Here is a 27,523-nt window from a genome sequence, read left to right on the forward strand (position 1 = left end):
ATGGCAAAAACCACTACAATATTGTAATTAGCCTCCAACTAAAAAAAAAAAAAAAAAAAAGAACAGGTCCCTAGGAGAACTTGAAGACAAGAGGAAAGTGAAAAATAAAGATGCCAGAGGAAAGTTTATCCTGACACCTACAGCTACAGTAAATACTATACAAAGCCTTTCGGCCAGACTAACATCAAACTTCACACTAAAGGCCTATTTATCTCAGTTCCTGTTATGCAGTATGTGATGTACAGTTTTCAGCAAAAAATGTCAAAGCATAATAAAACAAAACAATCTAGCTAGATAAGACAAAGAAAGCATGAGAACTGGATTCAATTATGGCTGAGAGGTTGTAATGATTAACTGATAAAAGTTTCAGCAGAGATACTGGAAGTCTCAACAGAGAAATAGAAACAATGAAAATGAAATTTTAGAACAAAAAATATATAATTTCTGAAAAAATATCACTAGGTTAAATAACATCCAAATGGATATGACAGGAGAATAAGTAAGAGAACTTAAAGACTAAACAATAGAAATTACAGAAGGTGAGGAATGCAGAGAAATAAAATGAAACAAAATGAACAGGAGATAAGAGACCTGTTAAATTATATTATATAGTCATAAATAAATGTAATTAGAATACCAGATGAAAAGGAGAGAGGAAAAAACTTTAAAGAAATAATGGATGAAAATTCCCCAAAATTGATTAAAGAAATTCATGGATACAAGATACATGAACCAAAGCAGGATAAACACAGAGAAATCCAAAGTAGATAATAAACCATTGTAAGCCAAAGATGAAGAGCAAATATTGAAAGCAACCAAAAATGGCATATCACCAATAGGAAAACAATGATCTGATTAATGTTTAACTTCTCATCAGAAACCATGGAGGACAGAAAGACTGGAGCCAACTTCTTTAAAATCTTGGAGGGCGAGGGGAATGTTAACCTAGAATTCTATATCCAGTACACAAATCCCTGAGGAGGGAAAAAAAAATAAATATACTTTCAGATCTTTAATTAAAAAAATTAAAAGCATCTGTCACTGGCAGATCACTATAAGAAGTGCATTTGTTGGTAACAGACTTGCCTTATAAGAAATAAAAGAAGTTATTTAGCTGTAAGGGAAATGATATCAGATGAAATTGGGACACTGAAATATGAATAAAGAACATCAGAAGTGATAAATGGCAGAATAAAAACAGAGGACTATATTTTGCTTTTTTCCTCTAAATTTTTCTTTAAATCAAGAAACTGTCTAAAACTACAGTGATAACAGAGTCTTGTGGAGTGTGTGTGTATGCATGTGTACATTTAACACCTATTAAAAAAAAAGAACAGAAATGTGGACCTATAAGTTTGTAAGATTTCCATGTTTTACCTGAAGTAGTACATTATTAACTAATGTACCAAGTAGTACATTATTAACAAATTAAGTGGACTGTGAAAAGTTATGCTTGTATATTGTAACCCCTAGGGCAGCCACTATAAAAATACTACAAACAAGAATAGCTAAAATATCATTAGACAAAATAAAATAGAATTCTGAAAACATATTCAAGTCCTCTACAAACGTGGCAGGAAGAAGAGAGGAAAGAAAAACAGATGTGTAGAAAATAAAAATAGAAATATTTGGCATAAGCCCAATCATGTTAATCATTACAATTAAGAAGTAGAAACTGTCAGAAGGCAAAAATGAAACAAACTACACAAGTCTATGCTGTTTACAAAATATTCATTTTAAATATAAATACATGGGTTAAAAATGAGCAGATGAAAAAATATACCTCGAAGAGAGCAATAAGCAAAAGGCTGAAATGACCATTAACATCACAAGACAAATTTTAAAACCAAATGTATTATCAGATACAAAGGACTCTTCATAATGATAAAAGGGTCAATTTAACAGGAAGGGATCAACCTAAATGTGTATGCATTTTGTAACAGAATTTCCAAGTATATGAGACAAGAACTGACAGAACTGAAGGGGAGAAATAGGCAATTCTCCAATTATAGTTGGGGACTTTAACACTCCTCCTTCAGCAATAGATTGAACTAGAGGGAAAAAAAATCGGCAAAACCACAGAAGACCTGCACAACATTATCAGCCACTTTGACTTAATATATATTTATAGAATGACATAACCAATAATGGCAGAACACATTCTTTTTCAGATTTGCATGGTATAGCTACCAGGAGAGATCATATTCTAGGTTATAAAACAAGCCTCAATAATTTTTTCTTTAAAAAAACTGAAATCATATGGATTATGTTCTTTGACCACAACAGAATCAAATTAGAATCCAGTTTTAGGGCACACAGGACCACCCTGAAGCTTGTGATTCACCAACAAAGAGTCAACAGCAGGTTACACTCATGGCTAAGATTTCTTGCAGCCTAGGGTACAGAGTAAAAGCAAGAGAGAAAAATATATGCATTGGGTAGGAGAATCCAGAGAGGTCAGACACACACCTTTTTATACATTCTTGAAACAAAATACAGGGACATATGCAAAATATCTCTGCCCAGGGAAGAGCAGAAAAAGCAACTGAATCTCAGTGTTCATGGCTTATATGAAGGATTGGTCATACAGGCATACCCAGCCATGAGGACTGACACTCAGGACCCCAACAATGAAACTAGGTATACTTCATCAGTCTAGATGTTTGTACAAAGTAGTTCTGACAAACAGGTACAGCATGGTCTATTGCTCCTGGTGTGCAAAACAAAATCAACCATTAAAATGAAAATATGCAGAGGGTCACATTCCCAGGGGTTAACCAAGAGTATGGTTCCAGGTTCCTTTAGAGACAGGAAAAGTTAGCAACTAGACCCCTGTGTTAACATCTTCCTCACAAATACCAATATGTAAACGAGGAAAACCCTACATATTTGGAAAGTAAACAATAAAACTCTAAATAACCATTGGATCAAAAATCAATTATACATATACTAACTTCTCTTCTGAAAGGGGTCTGATAAATTGAAAGAGTATTACAGTATTAGAATAAAAATTATAGTACCATGTAGTGAAATGTGTATGACTGCATTTGGATGAAAAGCTTTCAACATGGGAAAACACACAAAAATTTAAAAATAAATGACAAGAGAAATTAGACAATATTTTGAACTAAATGGTAATAAAAGTACAACATAAAATCTGTGGAATGCAGTTAAAGTTGTGCTTAGTGGGAAAGTTATAGCCTTAAATGTCTACATTTGAAAAAAAAACTCTAATGCAAAATCAAAAAGTATTATAGAAAAAACTTTCAAAAATATGTAAGTTGAAATTGCCCTCCATATTGTTTTCTCTTTTTCCCAGATCTAATGCCAGAATAGAAATGTTTTGTGGGTGCTTGAATGGTGAAACATTTGGTATCTTTGGAAACCAAAATATCACAAAATCTATGAGCAAGAGAACCACCTCCTGAGTAAGAATGTACCATTTAAAGTACACCATTCTGAGCAGGCCCAAACACTGTGATTAGTCCTTGTTTTTTACCACACTTCAAGAGAGTCAGAGGCCGGGAGGTTGTGGGGAAGGGAGCTTCAGAATTTTTGTGGTCTTTCCAGTTCTATAAATAAGGCTTTCTAAAAAGCAGATATTGGTATTTTCCTTGGCCTGGCAATGTGAGAAAAGGGTAATTCCAATAGAAAGGCTCCATTCACCTACAAACTGGGGGCTCCACTCTGCTCAAAGACAAGTACAAAGGCTCAAAAAATACCCCATGGTACATCTAGGAGCTGAGGGTTTGGCCAGTGAGAGCCCCACTGCCTCACTGTGTCACACGAGGTCACAAGTATTATTAGTGCAGCCGCTGGGCTGGCTTGCCACACTTCCATAGATTAGGCTGGTAAGGAGACAATGAGTTCAAATGGATTCAGACAATTTATTACTTACACACACAGCAAAAGCAAAATCAGCATGTGTCAGTGTACCAAGGACTTAATCCCATAGGCTGACATCAAACAGGAGGGGCCCAATGACAGATGTCCAAGCAATGTGTCATGCTCCCATCAAGGAGCCACCTCTAAATGAAACCCAAGCAGTTTTACAGACCTACGCAGACACCAGAAGTTGTACTCCACGGGGAACAAGACGGAAGTCTCTGCCCTCAGCTGAACGAGGAGATGGATGAGAAATAGACTTAGGGTATTTCCCACAAGGTATGTTACAAGAAACTGCCTCATGACACCAGGCTGCTTATCTCTCCTTGCTCCAGGAGGAACCATGGGGCATTTCGCCAAGACTTGGCTCAGACTATGGTCAAGCACTGCCCACGGGGCCTGAGTAAACACATGCAAGGGTGGCCCGGGTGCCACACAGAGAAGCTTTTCTACAAGATGCTGAATTTACGTGTTTTTACTAGAATGATATTCACTGCCAAGATTTCTGAAGCACTCACTAGGGAGAAACACTGAGCATTTCAGCTGAGCCCTGAACTACATAAAAGAAAAGTGATGGGGGAGGAAGGTAAATGTGAAGTTTTAACCGAATAACCTTTCACCTACTCACACAGGCTAAGGGAATTAAGCACTCCAAATCCAAGCACCCTTGAAGCAAGGGGTCTGTTTGTGGGAAGTATGTGGAATCACAATGAAGGAAGCGGTATACCAGCCCTGTACACGTCCCCCAACCACTCACTCTTGGTCCTCAGAAGGATGGGCTCAGGATTTCATAATATTCCATGCAATTAATGCTGCTGCTTCTGGTCTAACACAGTAAGGTCAAGATCAAGGGCTATGGTTCTAAAGCAATCAGCACACTATAATCAGAATCATCTACCCCAGACAGTGCGAGAACCTTAGGTTGTCAACAAACCTAGGTCAGAGCTCTCTGTGACACTCTCTGCCTTAGTCCTTGCTGGCTGGGGAACCGCCAACAAAATGAGTTGGAATTACATTTCTTTAAATACAGATATGGACAGACATGGGCTTTCCTGGTAGCTCAGCCGGTAAAGAATCTGCCTGCAATGCAGGAGACCCCAGTTCGATTCCTGGGTTGGGAAGATCCCTTGGAGGAGGGCAGGGCAACCCACTCTAGTATTCTTGCCTGGGGCAGAGAAGCCTGGTGGGCTACAGTGCATAGGGTCGCAAAGAATCAGACACAACTGAGCGATTAAGCACAGCACAGCATGGACAGACACACAGTAGATGATCACATAGCAACTAAGATTCACCTGTGACAACATGAAGCCTAGATGTACAAAAACTTTTGGTCATCTTAATAGAATCCACAGCTTTCATCAATACTACATAAGAAGTTCTAGTAAATATTTTGGAATAAAAGGAAGAAAATATTTTTTATAAATTTCTCTTTAATATGACTAAATGTAGGAAAGAAATGCTTAAGATTTCTTTACCAACATTATAGAGACAGTGTCTGACTTTAAGGTTGTGTGAAGACATTTCATATACAGCTTTGGACAAATGGGTCCCACATAAATGGGATAAAGGAAAAAAAGAAAAGCAAAACCACATGCCATTGTAGTAATGTAACAGGAAAAAACATAATACTATCAGCTGAAGTCCTGTGGCTCTAGCACAAAAAGGGGAAACCATGGATAGGCCCAGAGAAATAGGTAAGAGTGAACTGCACAGTGTCACTAGGAAGGCCTCCTGTGAGGACTGGAAGTCACAGGAAAAATAACTCACAAAAAAACATATGGTCTATTATCCAGCCAGGAAAGGAAGAGACAATGGGGGAAAAATCCACACAGACCTTGAGAGTTCTGTGAACGTGACGATCAGAGTACATTTTCCCACACATCACACTTGAGAAAGGAAGGTCAGAAGAAAGAGGCCGCCTGCTCCTGTCATCCCTACTTGCATCAGCAAGGAGGAAGAGGTGGTCACTGGCACAGAAAACAATTGAGGGCTTCCCTGGTGGCTCAGTGGTAAAGAACCTGTCTGCAATGCAGGAGACGTGGGTTCGATCCCTGGATCAGGAAGATCCCCTGGAGAAGGAAATGGCAATCGACTCCAGTATTCTTGCCTGGGAAATCCCAGGGACAGAGGAGCCTGGCGGGCTACAGTCCATGGGGTCGCGAAGAGTTGGACATGACTGGGCACAGCACAGCACATAAAAGCATCAGAAGACAAAACTTGCTTGGCAGAGGTGATGCAGACCGCAGCCCCTGAAGTTAGGGGCCTTAACTCGAGGTCAAGACTGCTATTTCTCCACAGCAGTGGCTAAGGGAACCCCACGTGGTCACATTCGTAATTATACTCAGGCCACTACTTACCAAGAGGGCTCTGGCCTGAATACAGAATCTCCTCCTCTTTAACAATAGAGCCACAAAGGAGAAGCAGAGATACATACACGGGGCAGTGGGCAGGGGGAAAAGTTCTAAGACATTTTAGTTTAAGGTCGAAAGTCATTTATATGACCCTGGGTCGTTGAGGAAAAATTTTGGCTAAAAAATTCTGATCTATTTGTGGGAATTGTCCGTGTGCAGAATGTAGCAGGTTATGAGAATTAATGGCATTATCTAGGGAAAGGGCAGACGTCAAGGAAGGCGTTTTAGCAGTGAATGAGTGAGAGACGTAGTAAAATGAAGTAGGTAAATGAAGCCTTCACTGCAAGTGGAGTTCAGCATAGGATATCAATTACTCTTTGAGACAATCAAAGAACAAAAACATCCATTAAAATCTGTGTTTGGGACTTCTCTGGTGGTCCAGTGGTTAAGATTCTGCGCTTCCAACGCAGGGGGCATGGGTTCGATCTCTGGTCAGGGAACCAAAGTCCATATTCTGTGTAGAGGTCAAAATTAAAAAAAAAAAGTTCATCTTTTCTTCACCAGAATACTATATCTATCACTCAAACACTTACATTCATCATCATGTTCTAATAGAAGAGTACACTGGATAATCTAACTCAACAATATTTGAATGAATAGTGTCATCAATTCAACAAATATTTTCTGAGCACCTACCCCATGCCTGCTGCTGTGTTAAGCACAAAGAGATTAACCTTTCTAACAAATTTACACAGTATCCTCTCATTCATTCATTCAACAATGATTAAGCACTTAACGCCTGCAAGATCGTGTCTGATGCTCGAAATGGATGCATGGTAAGTGTTCAATATACATTTTCTCTTCCTGAACACCCCAAAGTGACCTTGAGCTCTTACGTTTGCTGAACTATAGTGTCCCTGGTATAAAAGTGGGTGTAAATATCATATCCTTTACAAGGTAATAAAAATAATAAAAGTAAAATGTCTGGTACAACATGGAGGGGTTGTCACTGTTGTTACTATCATTATTAAGGAAGGTAATCTGTGTCGCTTGAGAGATGAGAAGAAAAAAATAATGTGGGCAACCTTCTGAATAATGATCTCAACTATATTCCTGTGAAGGACAGGGTTGCTAAGAGTGTGCTTGGGTCTCAGAGGGAAAAACAAAATCCCATTCCAAACAGGATTTACCCCAGTGCCTTTCCTGGTTTTCTGAAGGCCCTGATATATTCTGCCTCTTATCAGCCCTGATGAAGTACACTGGAGGCCACCCACTCCAGTGGTGAGGAGTCACTGGATTTCTGATTTCTGATTCCCAACCCTCACCAGGCAAAGACCAAAGTAGACAAAGACAACAGAGACGCTCTGACCCCTAGCTAATGAGGCCGAGATTCTGGCAGAGAACTAGCACCAGTTCAAAACAGTTAAGAGCTGAAATGCAAATAAGGAACTCAGACTGAGAAGCAGAACCCAACTCAGAAAGGTTAGGGGTACACAACCTTTTAAGAAAGTGAAGAAGTCAGTCTTTAGGGGTGGGTGGAGCTTTATAGGGGTTTCCCTGGTAGCTCAGACAGTAAAGAATCTACCTGGAACAGGAGACCTGGGTTCGATCCCTAGGTCAGAAAGCTCCCCTGGAGAAGGGACTGGCGAAGCACTATGAAGTGGTATCCGCAAGCTGGAAGCTTTCAGTATTTGTGGATAGTTCATATTAATGCAACAAAAACGTGTATTTTCAGACTAACTGCTTATGAGCCTAAAGAAAGAATTTTTATTTTTACTCCTCTATATAATAATATTTTCTTGATAAATCCTAGGGAAAAATGAGTGAGAAATTGAAGTATGATAAAATTACACAGGAAAGTAAATATATTCTTGCCAAAAATCATTATTCTGCTCCCATGAGTAATACTAACATAGAGGAAAAGACTAGGAATATATTCCATTAACGTTTTTCTGCAGTGACAGCAAATTTTCAACTAGGCATGTGTTTCTAACTTTGCCAGCTTTCTCTCTGAAGCAAACATGTCAGACAGGATTACTGTGGCAAGTTAGTCATATGGATTTTTTTTCAAAATGGTAATGCATAACATTAGAAACCAAACCACAAAGAACAGGCTCTCTAGAGCCAGACTAGAGCCCTTACACAGAACATACAGAGCTTTGAATAGGTTTTGTCGGTCAAAAAGGAGGAGCTTGGTTACCTAGGATTCCAGGAAATAACATGTATCTTCTAGGACACAAAGAAGGGAAAAAATAGAATGCAGGGAACTTATTCCAAGTCAGGAATATAAAATAGCATACCCTCTCCTAAAGAAATCCTAGGTTCTAAATTATGAGGCACTGAAAAATATACTTAAGAAGCTCAAATTGTTATTTCAATTCTGGCCCATTTAACCGCCAAGTCTTTCCAGAAAATAATGAACACTATCACAAATTCATGTACATAAGTATGTGAATGAGCTTGAAAAGAAGCATACCAGCTATTATTACCACACAATAATAGAGAAAGAAAAGCAACCATTGAGCATTTTTAACAGCTCTGATTATCCCTGCCTTGTGGAACTTTATTCAACTCTCACTTTATTATGCTCAATAATATTCTTGAGAAATATTTATGTTTCTACTCTACAAAGGGTAAAGCACACCCCTTTCACAGCAAAAGTGCTCAATAAATGTCGAATAAAAGTCTGACATATATTGTATAAAGCCACTTCTTTAGGAGACGCTAAAAGTCAACTTCTACTGACAATATGATTTCTATGGTCCCCAACGTTTTTAGGATAACCCAATCACTGCTGTTGTAGGAAAGGTGTTGCGACACCAAGAGGTTGTCTTCTAAACCCAAAGAGGGAGAAAAATCAAAACAAAATCAGAGTCTGATGTGGCAGGAATGTTAGAATTATCAGACCAGGAATTTTAAAATACTAGGAATAACATGCTATGGACTTTGGACTTCTCTGATGGCGCAGTGGATAAGAATCTGCCTGCCAAGGCAGGGGACAGGGGTTCGACCCCTGGTCTGGGAAGATTCCACATGTCGTGGAGCAATTAAGCCCATGTGCCACAACTACTGAGCCCACACGCCCTAGAGACCAGAAGCTGCAACTATTGAGCCCATGCGCTGCAACTACTGAAGCCTGCGCGCCCATAGCCTGTGCTCCGCAACGAGAGAGGCCGTCCAATGAGAAGCCCGTGCAAAGCAACCAATTATGATATGGGCTTTCATGTAAAAAGCAAACGACACGCAAGAAAAGATGGGTAATGTAGCTGGAGAGATGGACATTCCAAGAAAGTATCAAAAAGAAATGCTACCAATCAAAAACGCTGTAACTGAAATAAAGAATGCTTTTGATAGGCTTATTAGGAAAATGGATACAGCTAAGTAAAGGCTTTCTAAGCTTGAAAATATGAAAATAAAAACAGCAAAACTGAAAAGAAAGGAATATCCAAGATCTCTGAGACAACTACAAAAGATGCAACATATGTGTAATGAGAATACCAGAAAGAGGAAATACACAGAAGAACAGCAGCAGTATTTGAAGCAATAATGAGTGAGAATTTCCCCAATAAATGTCAGATACCAAACCATAGATCCAGGAAGCTCGGAGAACACCAAGCAGGATAAAATGCTAAACAGGATAAAAGCAAAACAAAGAAACAAACCAAAGGCTATGTCTAGGAATGTTATAGTCAAACTGCAGAAAATTAAAGACAAAAAATCTGGAAAACAACCCAAAGGAGGAGAAAAAAAAAAGTACCACTAGAGGAACAAAGATAAGTTGACCCTTGAACAACCTGGATTTAAACTGCCCAGGCTCACTTATCTGCAGATATTTTTCAATAGTAAATACTGAAGTACTACATGGTCCGTGGTTGGTTGATTTTGTGGATGCAGAGGAACTGGAGATATAGAGGTATAGCTGTAAGTTATACTCACTTGGATTAATCCCCACATTGTTCAAGAGCTAACTGAATATCTGACATTTCCTCAGAAACCAAGCAAATGAGAAGGGAATGAATACTTAAGAGTGTTGAGAGAAAAAAATTCACCCACTCAGAATTTTGTACCCTAAGAAATTATCTGTCAAAAGAGAAGGAGAAATAAAGACTTGCTCAGACAGGCAAAAACTGAGGCAACTTTTTGCTAGTAGATCTGCCTGACAAGATTTGTTAAAAGTTCTTCAGAGAGAAGGAAAATAATATAGGTCAGAAATAAGGAGCTACATAAAGAAACGAAGAGCATCAAAAAATGAATAACTAGAGGTAATATAAAAACTTTTTTCTCATTCTTAAATGATCTAAAAGATTACAATTTGTTCAAACTACTAGCAATAATACTTTAAGTTATAAATACTTACATATACACTTATGTATAAGTGAAATGAATAACAATGATACAAGGAATAGGAGGGAGGAATTTGGAATATTTTGTTATTATACAGTACTTCTATTACATATGAAGTGATACAGTATTATTTGAAAACGGAATTGAATTAGTTGGAAATGTGTATTTAGCAAATGCTATGGCAACCATTAAAAAATGTTTTTTTTTTAAGTTTAACTGATACACTAACAAATAAGAGAAAATGGAACCATATAAAGTGTCAATTAAAACACAGGAAAAGTATGAAAGACAAAAACAGGAACAAAGAACAAGAACAACAAATAGAAAGCAGTAACAAATATGGTAGCTATTAATCCAACTATATCAATAATCTTTTTAAAACATCAATGATCTAAATATACCAATGAAAAGACAGATTGTCAGAGTGGATGAAAGAATAAAACCCAAATATATATTGTCTACAAGAAGCATATTTTACATAGAAAGACACACATAGATGAAAGATAAAGGAATGGAAAAATATACCATGCTAGTAATTAATCAAAGAAAGTAGAAGCAGTTATATCAATTTCTGACAGAGCTACTTCAGGGCAAGGAAAGTTGTCAGAGATAAGAGGATAATATCATAACACAATGACAAAGAGGGTCAATTCTTCAAGAAGACATAACAATCCTTAATGTATGCACATAACAATAAAGTGTTAAAATATATGAGGCAAAACCTGTCAGAACTGCAAGGAAAAACAGATGAATCTCCTATTATTACAGACTTCAACACTCCTTTGACTGAACTGGACAGATTCAGCAGGCAGAAATTCAGTAACTCTATAGCACCACCAATCAGTTGGATATAACTGATATCTAAAGACGACTTCATCCAACAACAGAATTCCCATTTTTCTCTAGCTTGATGGAATATGCACCAAAATAAACCACGTTCTGGGACATAAAATGCAACCTTAACAAATTTAAAAGAATAGAAATCATACACTGTCTGCTCTCAGACCACAATGGAATTACACCAGAAATCAGTAAGATAACTGCAAAATCCCCAAACACATAATGATTAAACAACTCACTTCTAAACAACATATGAGTTAAGCAAGAACTCTCAAATTTTAAAATATTTTGAACTATATGAAAATAAAAATTACTGAATACTATGGAATGTAGTGAAAGCAGTGCTTAGAGGAAAATCTATAGCACTGAATGCATACATTTAAGGTTCTTCACTGCTAGCGCCACCTGGGAAGCCCATTTAAAGAAAAAAAACTCTAAAAATCAACAATCTAAGCTTCTACTATAGAAAGTTAGAAAATGCAAATTAAATTCAAAGAAGCAAAAGAAGAGAAATAATAAAAATTAGAGCAGATGTCACAATGAAACTGTAAATGAGGAATGAACAGAGAAAATAAAACCACAACCTGACTCTTTGAAAAGATTTTTTTTTAATTAACAATCTTCTAGACAAGCTAAGAAAAAAAAAAAGAGACAAATTACAATACTTGAAATAACAGATTGCATGGAGATTCCACTACAGATTGCATGGAGACATTAAAAGGTTAATAAAAGATTATTATGAACAAATCCATCAAACCAATTCCTTGAGTCAACCTGCCAAAACTCATACAAGAAGAAATAGACAATATGAATATATTATATATTAAAGAAATAAAATCAATAATTAATAACCTTTCAAAAAAGAAAGCAACAGGCTCAAATAGGCTCACCTGTGAATTCTATCAAACCCTTAAGGAGAAACTGTGACAATTTTCTACAGTCTCTCCCAGAAGATAGAAACCAAAGCAAGGGAATACTTCCTAACTTATGAAGCCAGAATTACCCTAATACCAAAACCAGACAAAGACATTACAGGAAAAGAAAACTACTGACTAATATCTCTCATGAACATACCTGCAAAAACCCTCAACAAAATATTAGCAAATCAAATGCAAAGATGTATAAAAAGAATTACAAACCATAACCAAGTGAGATTTATTCCAGTTATGCAATGCTGATTCAACATTTGAAGATCAATTAATGTAATCCATCACATCAATAGGCAAAAGAAGAAAAAGAACATGAACATATCAGCAGATGCAGAAAACGAACTTTACAAAATCCAACACCCATACATGATTAAGAACTCTCAGAAAATTAGGAGTAGAGGTGAACTTCCTCAATTTGTTAAGAATATCTACAAAAACCTACAGCTTAACACCATACTTAATAGGGAGAATCACAAAGCTTTCCAGCTAAAATAAGGAACAAGGCAATAATGTCTCCTCTTACCACTCTTTTCCAAGTTATGTGTGTGTGCTCCGTCGTGTCCAACTCGTTTGTGACCTCATGGACTGCCGCCCACCAGGCTCCTCTTGTCCATGGGATTGCCTATCCAACAATACTGGAGTGGGTAGCCACTCCCTTCTCCAGGGGATCTTTCTGACCCAGAGATTGAACTTGGATCTTCTGCATTGGCAGGTGGCTTCTTTACCACTAGCGCCACCTGGGAATTCCTTCCCAAGTTACACAGATTGGTAAGTAAGAAATCAAACTTTTTTCACAGATGGCATTATCAACAATGTAGAAAACCCCAAAGAATCAACAACAAAGACTCCTGGAGCTAATAAGCAATGATAGCAAAGTTGCAAGATATGAGATTAATATGCAAAAGTTACCCAATTCCCTAAACACCAGTAATAAATAAGTGGAAGTGGAAATTAAAAATATATTACCATTTATATTAGCACTCCCCACAAAATGAATTACTTATATATAAATCTAAAAAACTTTGTTCAAAATCCATCATGAGGAAAATTCCTCATGTTTGTGATCAGAGACATCAAAGGAGAACTAAATAAATGGAGAATTATTCTACATTCATGGAAATACAGACTCAATAGTGCCAAGATGTCAGTTCTTCCCGAGATGATCAATAGGTTCAACACAATCTCAATCAAAATCTAGCAAGGTATTTTGTGGATATCAACAAACTTACTCCAAAATTTACATGGAGAGCCAAGAGATCTAAAAGAGTCAACTTAATACTGAAGAACAAAGCTGGAGGACTATTTTCTACTCAATTTTGCTGTGAACCTAAAATGCTCTAAAAAACAGTTCATTAATTTTTTTTTTAAGGAGTGAACCCTTCTCTTTCCTTGTAATGATCTGATCTATTCCCAGGGCTTCCTCTCCACCCATGCCACTCTCCTGAATTCCACCTGAATAGTAGAAAGTCTTCTCAGACTCAGCATGCCTAGTCCTGAATGCTTGGTCTTCCTTCTCTCAAATTTTCTTCTCCAACAATCTTCCATATCTCACTAAGTGGCTACTCCATCATTCCAGTTGCTCCGACCAAAATCCCTGACATCATCCTTGACTCTCATCCTTTGTCATATTCCCCTTCCAATTCCACTTCCAATAAGTGAGCAGAAAATCTGGTCACTTATCATACCTCTAGCATTATATTACCTTGGTTCAAGTCACCTCAACCTCTCCTCAAACTGGTCTATACAGTTCTTGCTCCCCTTGCAACTCTATATTCCACAAAGCACTCAGATTGATCCTTATGAAACAGAAATCAGATCACATCATTTCACTCTTCAAACTTTCCATGGCTTTTCCTCTCATTCAATAGCCTTACAATATCCTCTCAAAATGAGCAGAATAGCCCTACACTCCTAGCCTCCAACATACCTTCTTACTTATGTGACCCTGTTTCTTATTATTCACTCCCACTCATTCATGCTATTCTCATCACAAGGACTGTTCCGTGATTCCTAGCAAAAACATCTCAAAAAAGATACCACCTCAGGACTTCTATACTTGCTGTTCTCTATTCCCAGAAAGCTCTTCCTCCAAATAAATAGTTTTCTCATCTCTTAAAACTCTTTGCTGACACTGTCTTCCCTGGTCACTGCCCTCCAAAAGATTCTATTCACCTACTGATGAGTATCTATAGATGCTCCACTATTCACTTTCCCTACTTTGTATTTCTCTAAAGAATGCAACACTGTAATTCTACTCACATACACATATACATGAGTGTGTGTGTACACACACACACACACACACACACACACAGAGTGCACATACACCCACATTTTACTTATTAATGTTGTTTATTTTCTTCCTCCCTCAAATAGGATGTTAGCTCTTTGAGGACAAAAATGTCCAGTAAAATACAAATATTTTATTCAATGCTATATCCTGAGTGCTTAGAATAATACCTGGCAATTGAGAGGCACACAAATATTTGTTGAATAATAATCATATACTTATGTCAGTTTTAGGGCAAGGGCTGGGGCCATGGGATTATGACAGAGCATGCCTGAACTTAACTTCAAAAAATTCTTCTAAATGAAAAAAGGTGGAAAAAAACACAATTGTGCAACCATAAGAGGTAGCTGAAGTCCTGAACTTTAGTAACCAGCATTACTAAACTTGAAAAATCCATCGAGTTCATGGCCTATTTAAGTTCCACTGAAAAGTAGTGTGCAAACAAACCTCCCTTACAGAGTGTTCCTTCAACTTCTCCCCTCTCTACATTTAGATTTACTTTTCTTAACTCATTCTTTCCCCCTCTATTCTCTTGGTGCCTGATTCTAGTCCCTCCTGCTCTCGGAATCCAGTTCTCTATTTTATCAATTATATCCACTTAGCATTACACCTTCAAACATTCCAGTAGGCTTTTCAGCCCTTCTCACAATACTGCTTTCTTGATCTCTTAAAATTCTCAAACTCCAGTTTTTTTTCTTCTCTTCCTCCTTCATTAACAATTTACAAATATATATATATATTTTTTTCACTGCCTCTACTTCCTGACCAACATTATTCAAAGAAGTGGTTCTTAACTAGAGTGTACATGAAAACCTCCTGGAATTTTTTCATGCCCAGGTTCCACACTCTGAAATTCAGACTTGATCAGTTTGCACGGGGAAGACACTTTAGACAACACACTAAACCTAAGTGTGTTGGTGAAAACAGCTCCCTAACAGAGTCTAATGCACACCCCCATATTAAGAACCATTATCTCAAAGACCTGCCATATGTTGTTTTCCTTTTTTTCTGGTCACAATAATGTTAATATTCTACCAATTGAGGAGTATAATTAAATCAACTTTGCACCTCATACACATGAAAAACAAATAAAAAGGCTCCAATAAGAACACAAATCCAACTGTGTCCTCTCAGTTGTATCCTTTCTGAACTTTCCAAGGCATCCGATACCACCAATTTTAAGCATGTTCCTCTCTTCGATAACATCTTGGTCTTTTTGTTTTGGTCTCCCCTCCTCCCTGCCAATCTGTCTTAATGCCATCTAAATCAGTGCCACTCAGTGTGGATCCGAGGGTGGGCAGCAACACCATCAACTGGAAACTTACAAGACATGAATATACCTCAGGCCCCATTCCAGACATCAGAAACTCAAGGGATGGGGTCCAGAAATCAATGCATTCTTGTGATGATTAGGCATGCTGATGTCTACAAAGTAGTGTGCTAAGCCACCTGATTTTAGAAATATGGGAGGAATCTATTCACAGGACTGAAGCGTGAATGAAGCGAGATGTTAACACATTTGTATTTTGAAGTTAACTGCTACTGAAATTATAGTAGTTGTCATGCGTGTTTGTTCAGTCGCTCAGTCACGTCAGACTCTCTGTGACCCCATGGACTGTAGCGCACAAGACTCCTCTCTCCATGGGGATTCTCCAGGCAAGAATATTGGAGTGAGTGGTCATGCCCTCCTCCAGGGGATCTTCCCAATGCAGGGATTGAACCCAGATCTCCCGCACTGCAGGCGGATCTTCATCGTCTGAGCCACCAGGAAAGCCCATGGTGTGCTTAAGTAGGTGTCCTAAAAAATAACAATTACAAATAATTGTAGCTACTGTTTTCAGGGCAATTAATATGTGCTAGATACTTTGATAAACTGTTAACACACCTGATCTCACTTATCAGGTGTCGTAATCATCATTTTTACAGGTAAGGACACTGACACTTTGAGAAAGATGTTTAAACTCTTGCCTCCAAATTTGACACCACTGATCACCATATCACTGTCTCCTGCAAAGACTGGGAAAGAAAGTCTTGAACAGGACCCTAAGAAGAAGACTCAGTGGAAGTGACTGAGGTTGACTGGTCGAAGAATCAGAGGAGAAACCAGAAATAGGGAAGGAAGTCTAGGTGAGGAAAGTTTTAAGCAGAAAACCTTAATCACAGTGGTTGGGAAATTTTTTTTCAGTAGTCTACAGACCACAAAGGATGTAGAACTTTTTTTTCTTAGTTTTACGGAGGCTATTCATTCTGATTCCCAAGTTTTACTGACAAAACCAGACACTAACTTGGAGTATTTTGGGGGGAATAATGGTTAATATTACATATATATATACATTTAAAGTGACATAAAGAAAAAAGTTTTTACATTTAGGTGGAGATGGGATAAATTAAAGAGGGGAGAAAACTTAGAAATGTACTAAGAGCCAGAATAGGTTTTCTGCCTTTTCTTAAAAAAACTTTTTATTAAGCTTTATCTTATTTAAAAAAAGAAAAAAATTATATATATTGGAGTGCAGCTGATTAACAATGTTGTGATGGTTTCAGGTGGACAGCAAAGGGACTCAGCCATACATATACATGTATCTGTTCTCCCCTGAACTCTCCCATCCAGGCTGCCAACTAAGCAAAGATTCTGACTAATTTTTAAAACTAAAGTATCAATTCTATTCACTTATAAACTGAGTAACCATTTGCTCATGATGTTCTCTCCAATGGTTAAATCCATTTAGCAGAGGAAAGCCAGCTGTTAGGGTGAGGAGCTTGAATAGTAATGAGCAAAAGGAAGATAATTTCTGTTATGAGCTGGAGGTGACTGGAAGGCCAGGGATGCTGGTAGAGTTAAGAGAACTTGCTGGCAGAAAAGTCAGGCCAAGCCTACTGAGGACACTGCGCTGTGAAGAGACTCCCTAGCCAAATGTTCAAGTCACCTTATGATTTAGAAGGAGTATAATACAACTGATAAGTGTAACTGGTCTAATCGGTTATAGCTTCTTTAGTTACATTACCCTCTGGAAGATGGCATCTGGTCAGCCTGATCTGCTTACAAATTTCCTAAATTCCAGTAGCATTCTATTTGTATCTTTCTACAAATGATTAATCATTTTGCCTTGACTTTTCGCTTGTTTTGGTGTCAGACTACTGCTACTGCTAAGTCACTTCAGTCGTGTCTGACTCTGTGCGGCCCCATCCCTGGGATTCTCCAGGCAAGAACACTGGAGTGGGTTGCTATTTCCTTCTCCAGTGCATAAAAGTGAAAAGTGAAAGTGAAGTCTTGGTGTCAGAAGTTGACCTTTAAAAAAATAATCAGCCTTTTTCTGATGTCTACTTTGCCTATACACACACACACACACACACACACACAAAGCTTTTACACCTTTTTAAGAAGAGTATATAAGTGAAAATCACTCAGTCGTGTCTGACTCTTTGCAATCCCATGGACTGTATAGTCCATGGCATTCTCCAGGCCAGAATACTGGAGTGGGTAGTCTTTCCCTTCTCCAGGGCATCTTGCCAACCCAGGGATCTCCACAGACTAATACATGGGAACATATTTCCGTACTTATTTCTTATCCATATTCTAAATAATGGTGTTCAAACACTATAATTTCAGCATTCTGAATTTATTATCCCATGACCCTTATGTGATGTGAATTACTATCTTTCTAATAGCACTTATTAACATCTAACTGTAAGTGCATTTATTAGGCATAGAGTACATACCCATTAGTCCTAGGTACTGGGATAATACAGAAGACTGACGTTCCAGTAACAAGAGAAAAAAGGCCAGTAGTGTTAGCTTGACAGAAAAGGAGGTGATTAATACATTCTGAGTGCATACGTGTTCAGTCATGTCCGACACTACGAGACCCCCATGGACTGGAGCCCACCAGGCTCCTCTGTCCATGGGATTTTCCAGGCAAGAGTACCAGAGTGGATTGCCAGTTCCTCCTCCAGGGGATCTTCTCCACCCAGGGATCGAACCCAAGTCTCCTGCATGGCAGGTGGATCTTTTTTTGTTTTTTAACCACTGAGCCACCTAGGAAGCCCAATACATTCTGGAAGATTTGGCCAATTTTTTCCAAGTAGTGAACTGGGCTGAGTCTGAAAGAATAAATAGGAGTTCATCAGGCACTGGAAAAGGGTTGTATCCCTAATACTTCTCTCCCCAAATTTGGTGATGTTAGTGGCATTTAACTTAAAATAACAGGAAAAGAAAGAGTAAAATGACAATAGTGCAAGAAGAAATCCTCCACTTTATGATCTGGGGGTTCGGACTGTGCCTTTAAACACATTTCAGATCGGAAAGTAAATGTTTATAAAACAGTATTCACAAGCAGGGGAAAGGGGTGGAGGAGGAAGAAGTTCAGTTTGTTTTATTGTATTAAGTTAAACAAATGAGTAAAAATATCAACATCTATGCTTGGGAACACATATAACTACTTTCCATAAAAACCCTATGCTTGAAAATGAAAGCCTCAGAACCTTATCCTAAATTACAAGATATGCCCTGGTGTTTTATATCCCCAATGTAATCTTGCGTGCACACACACACACACACACACACAAATCCATTCTTAATTGAAACAATCAACCACGCCCTAACCAGCTTCCACTTACCCTGACTTTCACACCTCCACATCCTTCAAAGTTTGGCTGAATTTATACTAGGACTATCTCAAGGCATTAATTTAGCTCTAAGTTTTGACACACCACCTCTTCATCCTTCCTTTCAATTATTTCCTCTTAAATTCCATTAGTTTCCCATTTCTCCTTAAGGGACACTTAGAAATACATCAACAGCACAATTACAAAACCAATGGCTGCAGCCAGTCTGAACACACACATTAATTTCCACTCACATCCCTCTCGAGGCTGTTTCTACCAATGATCAAAATCAGCGGACCAGAAAGGAGGAAGAAGCTGAGGCAGGAGGGCTCTTGCCTTCCACTCCCCCATGTCTGCCCCCTACTTTCGCTACCCCGTCCCCTAAGGCCGCACCGCGACCTTGTGCTCTCCCGCCTCCACCGATCGCCCCCGCTGTCACCCGCCACTGCCTAGAAAACAGTCCTAGCCTTTGTTGAAATGTCCATGAGCACAATGTACCAGAAGACGGACACATTCCCGGGGGCGGGGTGAAGAAAGTCACACGAGTGCCACGCCCTCCTTGGCACAAACCTGGGGCGACAGCCCACCTCCTCCAAATCCTCTCCCCCCGCGATGAGGAATGTTCCTGGCAACTCTGCACTCCGGGATGGCAGCGCGGGGGAAGGGATGGGCCCGGGACGCCCGCCGCTCAGGGGCACCAAGCGGGGGCTACTAAACTTGAAGCTGGGACACCCTCCAGGGCCCTTGGCGAGCCTCCCGGTCCTGCCAAGCCTGAGTCCAGACTTTCAGCCTCCGGAGCCCTTTCCTTCAATTTCTCCCCTTCCACGTATCCTCGCCCGCTCCTGCCACCACGCACTCTGCTCCCCACGCAGCCGGAGCCGGACACCCTCCGGCAGCGCGGCCAATCCTGCTGCCGCACGTCTGGCAGCTTTCTCCTTACGGGACCGACGGCTGTCCCAGCCGTCACCCGCGCACACTCCAATCCCTCTCAGGACGCCTGGCCCGAGCCACAATCTGCGGCTGCGAGCCCCGCGTGCCCACCACACTCACCGCGCGCCCCGCGCCGCTACTCCGCACTCTGCCTGCCGCCAACGGCGCCTGCGCGCTTCCACCTCCGCCGAGCCCGGTGGGAGCCTGGAGCCAGCAGCCGACGGGAAGGGCTGTGGGAAGTGGCGGAGGCGGGGCCCGGGAGGAGTTAGGAGAGGCAGGGCGGGGCCGGGCAGGTTGGGAAACCGAGGGGCGGGGCCCGCCGCCTGGGCGCGGAAGACCTAAGGCTCCGGGCACTGGGTTAGAGCTTTCCAGTTTGGAGATCTGTTTATAAATAACACTGGCATGAGAAGCCATCGAGGCCCCTGGGTGCACCCCATGCACATTCACACTCCAGAGAGCCCAGCTCGGCGTAGGGCCAAGCTAGCCACCCCAGGCGTCAGCACGCCTCTCCCAGGAACCACTCTGGGTCATGCATTACCCTTTCACCTTTTCACATGCCTGTCTCCCCACATGTTATTCCGCCCCCTGGCCTGGCCTCGTCCTGCATGGTCCTTGGCGCTCCAGAGGCGAGCCACATGGAAATTTCTCACCCACAGACCGTCTGTGCAGGGCACCCTAGTTAACACGTCTGTGCTGTGTGAGGCCAGAACACGGTTGGTGACTTTCCAACCGTTGCCCACTGTTACAGCGCAGCTCTTTCCCAGAGAACAAACTCTTTTGCTGTTCTGGCCTTTTGCTGACAACATCTGCTTTTTCTTTTAAAAAAAAAAAAAAAAGAATGAAAAGAAAAGTCTTAAACAAACCTACCGAAATATCTTGGGAAGAAGAACACATGTCAAATAAGACCCATCTCTGACCCTGCTTCTTTAGGGAGCCAGTTCAGAATTTGAGCCTTCTTAAAAGCCCCTCTGAGAAACAGGAATATTCAGCGTGTGTAGCCCTGCGAATTTTGCTCTCCTGGTTTCAGGTTTTTCTGGCAGTTAGCATTTTAAGAAGCCTAACTTGATTATTATTCCATGCTGCATGCGTGCTTAGTTTTTAAGTTCTATGCTGTTCTGTTTAAAATTTGGCTGGCTGTGGTATTCCACGTGCCTTCAGATCAGTTATTAAAATAAACATACCTGAGTGGAATCCAAGTGAATTGGCCTGTGGGCCTGAAGTGACTTACTCCAAATTACTTTTCTTCCTTTTACTTATGATGGAACTGAGAAACAACTGGCTATTAAGAATAATAGAATTGTCACAGGACCAAAGCAATAGTCCTCCACACCAAGTATTTAGAATGAAAAGGGAAAGGAACATTTTTGGTGAGAGACCCGTCATTGCCTTTAGAGATCTGAACATCCTGAATTTCTTTCCATTAACCTTTGTGGTTCTTCTGTTTGTGTATTTTTACAAACCAGACTTTCTGAACTCACTTCTGTTTTGCATGTGTCAAATAAGCATATGGGGATTTCAGTGAGGACAGACTGCAAGAGGGTATGTATATTGGTAAGTGTAGACACAGACTCTATAGGCTGGATAATCTGTAACTGCCTGGAAGTAGGAATTTGTCCTAGTCATTTCACTGGTAACATGTTTCACATACAGAAAGTGCTAAAAGAAAAAAAACACTAACTATATTATAAAGATAATTTTTATATCTTTAATAGGTGCATATGTTTGTTCACTTTCATTTGATTACTGGATTTATTATTTTATGTCCAAATTGATCTGAATATTTTGATTGGATGCAGAGTTTCAGAGAACACTATGGAGAAATAAGAAGGCCTTCTTAAATGAACAATGCAGACAAATGGAGGAAAACAATAGAAGGAGAAAGACTAGAAATTTCTTCAAGAAAATTGGAAGTATCAAGGCAACATTTTAAGCAAGGATGGGCATGATAAAGAACAGAAGCAGTAAGGACCTAAGAGAAACAGAAGATATTGAGAAGAGGTGGCAAGAATACACAGAATAACTATACAAAAAAGGTCTTAATGATTCAGATAACCACGATGGTGTGGTCACTAACCTAGAGCCAGACATCCTGGAGTATGAAGTCAAGTGGGCCTTAGGGAGCATTACTACCAACAAAGCCACTGTAGGTGATGGAATTCCAGCTGAACTATTTAAAACCCTAAAAGATGACACTGTTAAACTGCTGCACTCAATATGTCAGCAAATTTGGAAAATAGCAGTGGTCACAGGACTGGAAAATATCAGATTTAATTCTAATCCTAAAGAAGAGCAACACCAAAGAATGTTCAAATTACTGTACAGTTGTGCTCACTTCATATGCTAGCAAGGTTATGCTCAAAATCCTTCTAACTAGGCTTCAGCAGTAAGTGAACTAAGAACTTCCAGATGTACAAGCTGGGTTTCGAAGAGGCATAAGAACCAGAGATCAAATGGACAATATTCGTTGGGTCATGGAGAAGGCAAGGGACTTTGAGAAATACATCTACTTCTGCTTCACTAACTACACTAAAACCTCTAAATGTGTGGATCACAAGAAACTGGAAAATTGTCAAAGAGATGAGAATACCAGACTACCTTACCTGTCTCCTGAGAAACCTGTATGCAGGTCAAGAAGCAACAGTTAGAACCAGACATGGAACAACAGACTGGTTCAAAATTGGGAAAGGAGTATGACAAGGCTGTATATTGTCACCCTGCTTATTTAACTTATATGCAGAGTACATCATGCAAAATGCTGGGCTGGATGAATCACAAGCTGGAATCAAGATTGCTGGTAGAAATATGAACAGCCTCAGATACGCAGATGACACGACTGTAATGGCAGAAAGTGAAGAGGAACTAAAGAGCCTCTTTTTGAAGGTGATAGAGGAGAGTGAAAACATTGGCTTAAAACTAAACATTCAAAAAATTAGGATCATGGCATCTGGTCCCATCATTTCATGGCAAAGGGAAGGGGAAAAAGTGGAAAGAGTGATAGATTTCATTTTCTTGGGCTCCAAAATTGATGTGGGTGGTGACTGCATCCATGAAATTAAAAGACACTTGCTCCTTGAAAGGAAAGCTATGACAAACCTAGACAGCATATTAAAAAGCAGAGACATCATTTTGCCAACAAGATCCATATAGTCAAAGTTATGGTTTTTCCAGTGGTCATGCACGGATGTGAGAGTTGGACCATAAAGAAGGCTGAGTGCCAAAGAATTGATGTTGTCAAACTGTGGTGCTGGAGAAGACTCTTGAGAGTCCTTTGGACAGCAAGGAGATCAAACCAGTCAATCCTAAAGGAATTGACCCTGAATATTCATTGGAAGGACTGATGCTGAAGCTGAAACTCCAATACTTTGACCACCTGATGTGAAGAGCAGACTCACTGGCAAAGACTGTGATGCTGGGAAAGATTGAAGGCAAAAGAAGGGGGCATCAGAGGATGAGATGGTTAGATAATATCACGACTCAATGCACATGAATTTGAGCAGTTCCAGGAGATAGTGAAGTTGAGAGGAGCCTGGCATGCTGCAATCCATGGGGTCGCAAAGAGTCGGACACGTCTTAGCACTGAACAACTATAATTGGTAATTTGGTATTTATTAGCAATTCAAGAATTTGATAAGAAATGTTCAAGAAAAAATATAAAGATTTAAATTACAAAATATTAAATGATGTAACCAATGGCTCAGCAGTAAAGAATCTGCCTCCAATGCAGAAGACACAAGTTCAATCCTTGGGTCAGGAAGATCCCCTGGAGGAGGAAACCCACTTTAATATTCTTGCCTGAAAAATCCCACAGCCAGAGTAGCTTGGCAGGCTACAGTCCAATGGGTCACAAAGAGTTGGACACGACTGAGCACAGCACACAACAAAGCAGAAAAATAGGAAAAATACTTGTTATAGTAAAATATATTGAGGGTATATATATTATGGAAACTCTCTTTGGCGGTATGCCTCTCAGATCTTCCTTCAAGAAAGAAAATTGTTGTTCAGCTACAAACAGAAGGTGTAGCTGGCAGCCTCTAGTTATATCATCTTCAGGATGCACCTCAGCTTTTGAGGTGGGAGGGGGCTATGCATGCTTGATGGGCAACTCCCCACCATGTGAATGAGCATGGTGGGGCACTGGAGCCTGGCCATTCCTGCCCAAGGCGAGACTCAGTCTAAGGAACAATCTTTGCTCTGGAGCTCCACTGGGTTAGCTGAAACTTGATCAGATCTGCGTTTTGTTGTGAAATTTTCTCTGATGTGCTTCCTCCTCATTTTTCTTTCAAAAGTGTCAAATCAGCATCTTAGGACCAAGGTTTTCTCTGCCCAAGCCTTCCTCCCCCATTTATCTTTCAGAAATGTTACTTTTCCATCCTTCCCCCAAACTTCTTATAACCCTGTCTCAGATTTAAATTTCTGGAGGTCCCAAACAGGCATACTCTCTAAGCTCTAACTGCATTAAATTTGGATGATCTTTTTGGTGGCTAAACAGTTCTCAGTTGTTGGAAAAGGAGTCAATATTAATATGGTCCTGTCAATACTAGAACAAAAGTTAAAATAATTATTATACATATAAGTTGTATTTCATATTCTTTTATTCCCCAGGCTAATTGTCTAGTTTCTGATTAAACAGAATGAGGACTACACAAAAGGTATTCACAGACCCTGACCTTCATTCCAAAGAGCAAGGTCTGTGATGAGAATTTGACTAGGGTGTGGTCACCCAGGACTATGCCTTAGGGCACCAGCATTTCTTTAGAGGCTGAAAAATTGTAAATACAGTTTTAAAAAATAGCTCCTTTCAAAGAGCTAATGCCACCAATTCTGACATTCATTCCTTCCTGCCAGTCTCTCTAACCACCTCCCCACAAAATGAATAAGTACAGCTAATATTTGTTGAGTACTTGTATACTGGCCACAGTGCTATGTTCTTTACATGCTTATTCCATGTAATCATCACTTCTACCTATTACATTTGGTTCTGTTATTATTCCTGTTTTGCAAATAGCAAACCCAAGGCTAGGAAAGGTTAAGCACTGTAGCCAAGATCATGGCTGCTAAGGGTCAAGGACTAGAATCTAGTAGTGTCAGATCTTAATTCACTCAGCTCTGAGAGTTTAAGTATCTTCACCTACATATAGAATGGATTTGGGACTCGAATTTAAGTCTTCGGAAACCTCATTTTGTGCTCTTGCTTCTAAATCACAATTATCTTTCTTAAGGCTCAGAGTTATGACTCTTAATCTAAGACGCTGGAATTCTGAAATCTTTTAGTCAAACAAACATCCTGCTTTCAGATGGAAAAATCAATGCAACATTCAGTGATTTTGTACTTGCCCTATATTTAGTCTGAATGTCTGTTGGTCATTTTGCTTTCAGCTCTTTTGCCTAAATCCATCATCACTGGGAAAAGAGGGACCAAGTCTCTTTTTATCCTTGGGAAGAAGCCCAAGGATAAGGACTTTGTTAAGTCCTACCTTAATAAATATTGCAGTTGTTCGGTCACTAAGTCGTGTCTGACTGTGATCCCATGGACTGCAGCATGTCAGACTTCCCTGTCTTTCACTATCTCCTGGAGTTTGCTCAAACTCATGTCCATTGAGTCGGTGATACCATCCGACCATCTCATCCTCTATCACCCCCTTCTCCTCCTGCCCTCAATTTTCCCCAGCATCAGGGTCTTTTCCATAATAAATGTTATTGTACAATATTTACTTCCTTCCTATTAATCTTCCCTTTTGATCAACAGCTGCAGACTTTTCCTAATTTGCCCCTCAAAATAGAGAACATTTTTCCCCCAATAATCACAAAATTTCCATATAAGACATTTTGAGAAAAGCCCAATTCCTAGTTACTAGAACATTTAGATGATTCTATCAACAGCTTCCTGAGATCCCACTGCCTTCCTCACTTTAGTCCACTATAGTCAAACCAGAAGTAGTTATTAAGTTATTCTGATCTTGAATAAGAAAAAGGAAATTCTGATTTTGCTGGGAGGTAGTAGTTAATTTCCCTCATTTCTGGTTGGGTAGACCCCTTTGGGTGGCCCAGGGCAACACAATAAGCTAGATCTCAGGAGACTTCTGACACCATTTACTTCAATATGATTTTTAAGGTAAGATGACAAGAAAGATGCAAATTGAAATGTTTGAAAGTAGGTGCAAAGAGAATCTTGCACCAGCTACAGAGGGCAACCACAGTATGGAAAGACCTTGGCCCTTATTTTATAAGATGAATGTTGCATGACCTGGGGCATACAGGATGCCATGGATGACAGGCACATTACTATTTAAGATTAATTTTTTTTAAAGTATGGAAGGTGGCTTCCCTAGTGGTAAAGAATCTGCCTGCCAATGCAGGAGACATGGGTTTGATTCCTGGTCAGGGAAGATCCCACTTGCCGAGGGGCAACTAAGCCTGTTTACCACACTACTGAGCCTGTGCCTAGAGCTCAGGAGCCGCAACTACCGAAGCCCACGCATCCTAGAGCTTGTGCTCTACAACAAGAGAAGCTACCACAATGAGAAGGCCACACATTGCACCTGCTCACTCCAACTGGAGAAAAGCCTGCACAGCAACCAAGACCCAGCTCACCCAAAAATAAATAATAAAATATATTTTTTTTATAAGTATGGAAGGAAAGACTGAGTGGAGCAATACTTATATGTCATGGGAGTTTTGCATCCTTTATAGGATTTGTGTCTTATTTTTGTGTTTTTAAGCTAATAAACTATAGAAAAATAAACCAACTTGTAGGAGAATCCCTCATGAAAAGCAATTAGGATCGTAATTGGTTTCATAATTGGCAAAGTTGGCTAAAACGGAAAAATGAAAATGTCATGTTAACACAAAACTATTTGTACATTTATTTATCAGTCTTTTGACCTAAAGCCCAGGAATCTTCTTTGAGCATGGTTCCATCAATAGATGGTCCAGTTTTTTGAGATCTCCTGTATCATTTTGTCTAGTGGTTCCTTTCATCCCCTTCCTCATATCCCTCTAACCTCTTGGTTCCATTGTTGCATTCCATCTTTGGTTGCCAAATCTCCCTCCATCTCCCTCTCATAAGAACCCTTGTGATTACATTTAGGACATTAGTCGCTCAGTTCTGTCTGACTCTTTGTGACCCCATGGACTGTAGCCCACTGGCTGCTCTGTCCATGGGATTTTCCAAGCAAGAATAGTGGAATGGGTTGCTGTTTCCTTCTCCAGGGGATCTTCCCCAGTGATCGAACTCAGGTCTCCTGCATTGCAGGCAGATTCTTTACCCTCTGAGCTACCAGGGAAGCTTGTGATCACATTTAAGACTCAGTTAAATAAATCAGAGGATCCCCAGGTGATGTGAGTAGTAA

The 27,523-nt window shown here is 39.8% G+C and overlaps 1 protein-coding gene across 2 annotated transcripts in view; it reads right to left on the minus strand.

The window, feature by feature from the left end:
- The window catches only part of PRRG1 (proline rich and Gla domain 1), a 159,223-nt gene that overhangs the window by 122,926 nt on the left and 8,774 nt on the right, over positions 1–27,523 (minus strand). Inside the window, exon 1 of one of the 2 annotated variants that reach the window (XM_020903193.2) lies at positions 20,295–20,408. The exons of the other annotated variant lie outside the window; for it this stretch is intronic. The gene's annotated coding sequence lies outside the window, so the exon portion shown is untranslated. Of the gene's footprint in view, positions 1–20,294; positions 20,409–27,523 lie in introns of those variants that run through there. 2 annotated transcript variants of the gene reach the window in all.

This window comes from Odocoileus virginianus, chromosome X (genome assembly GCF_023699985.2).
Source record: "Odocoileus virginianus isolate 20LAN1187 ecotype Illinois chromosome X, Ovbor_1.2, whole genome shotgun sequence".
NCBI classification, from domain to species: domain Eukaryota; kingdom Metazoa; phylum Chordata; class Mammalia; order Artiodactyla; family Cervidae; genus Odocoileus; species Odocoileus virginianus.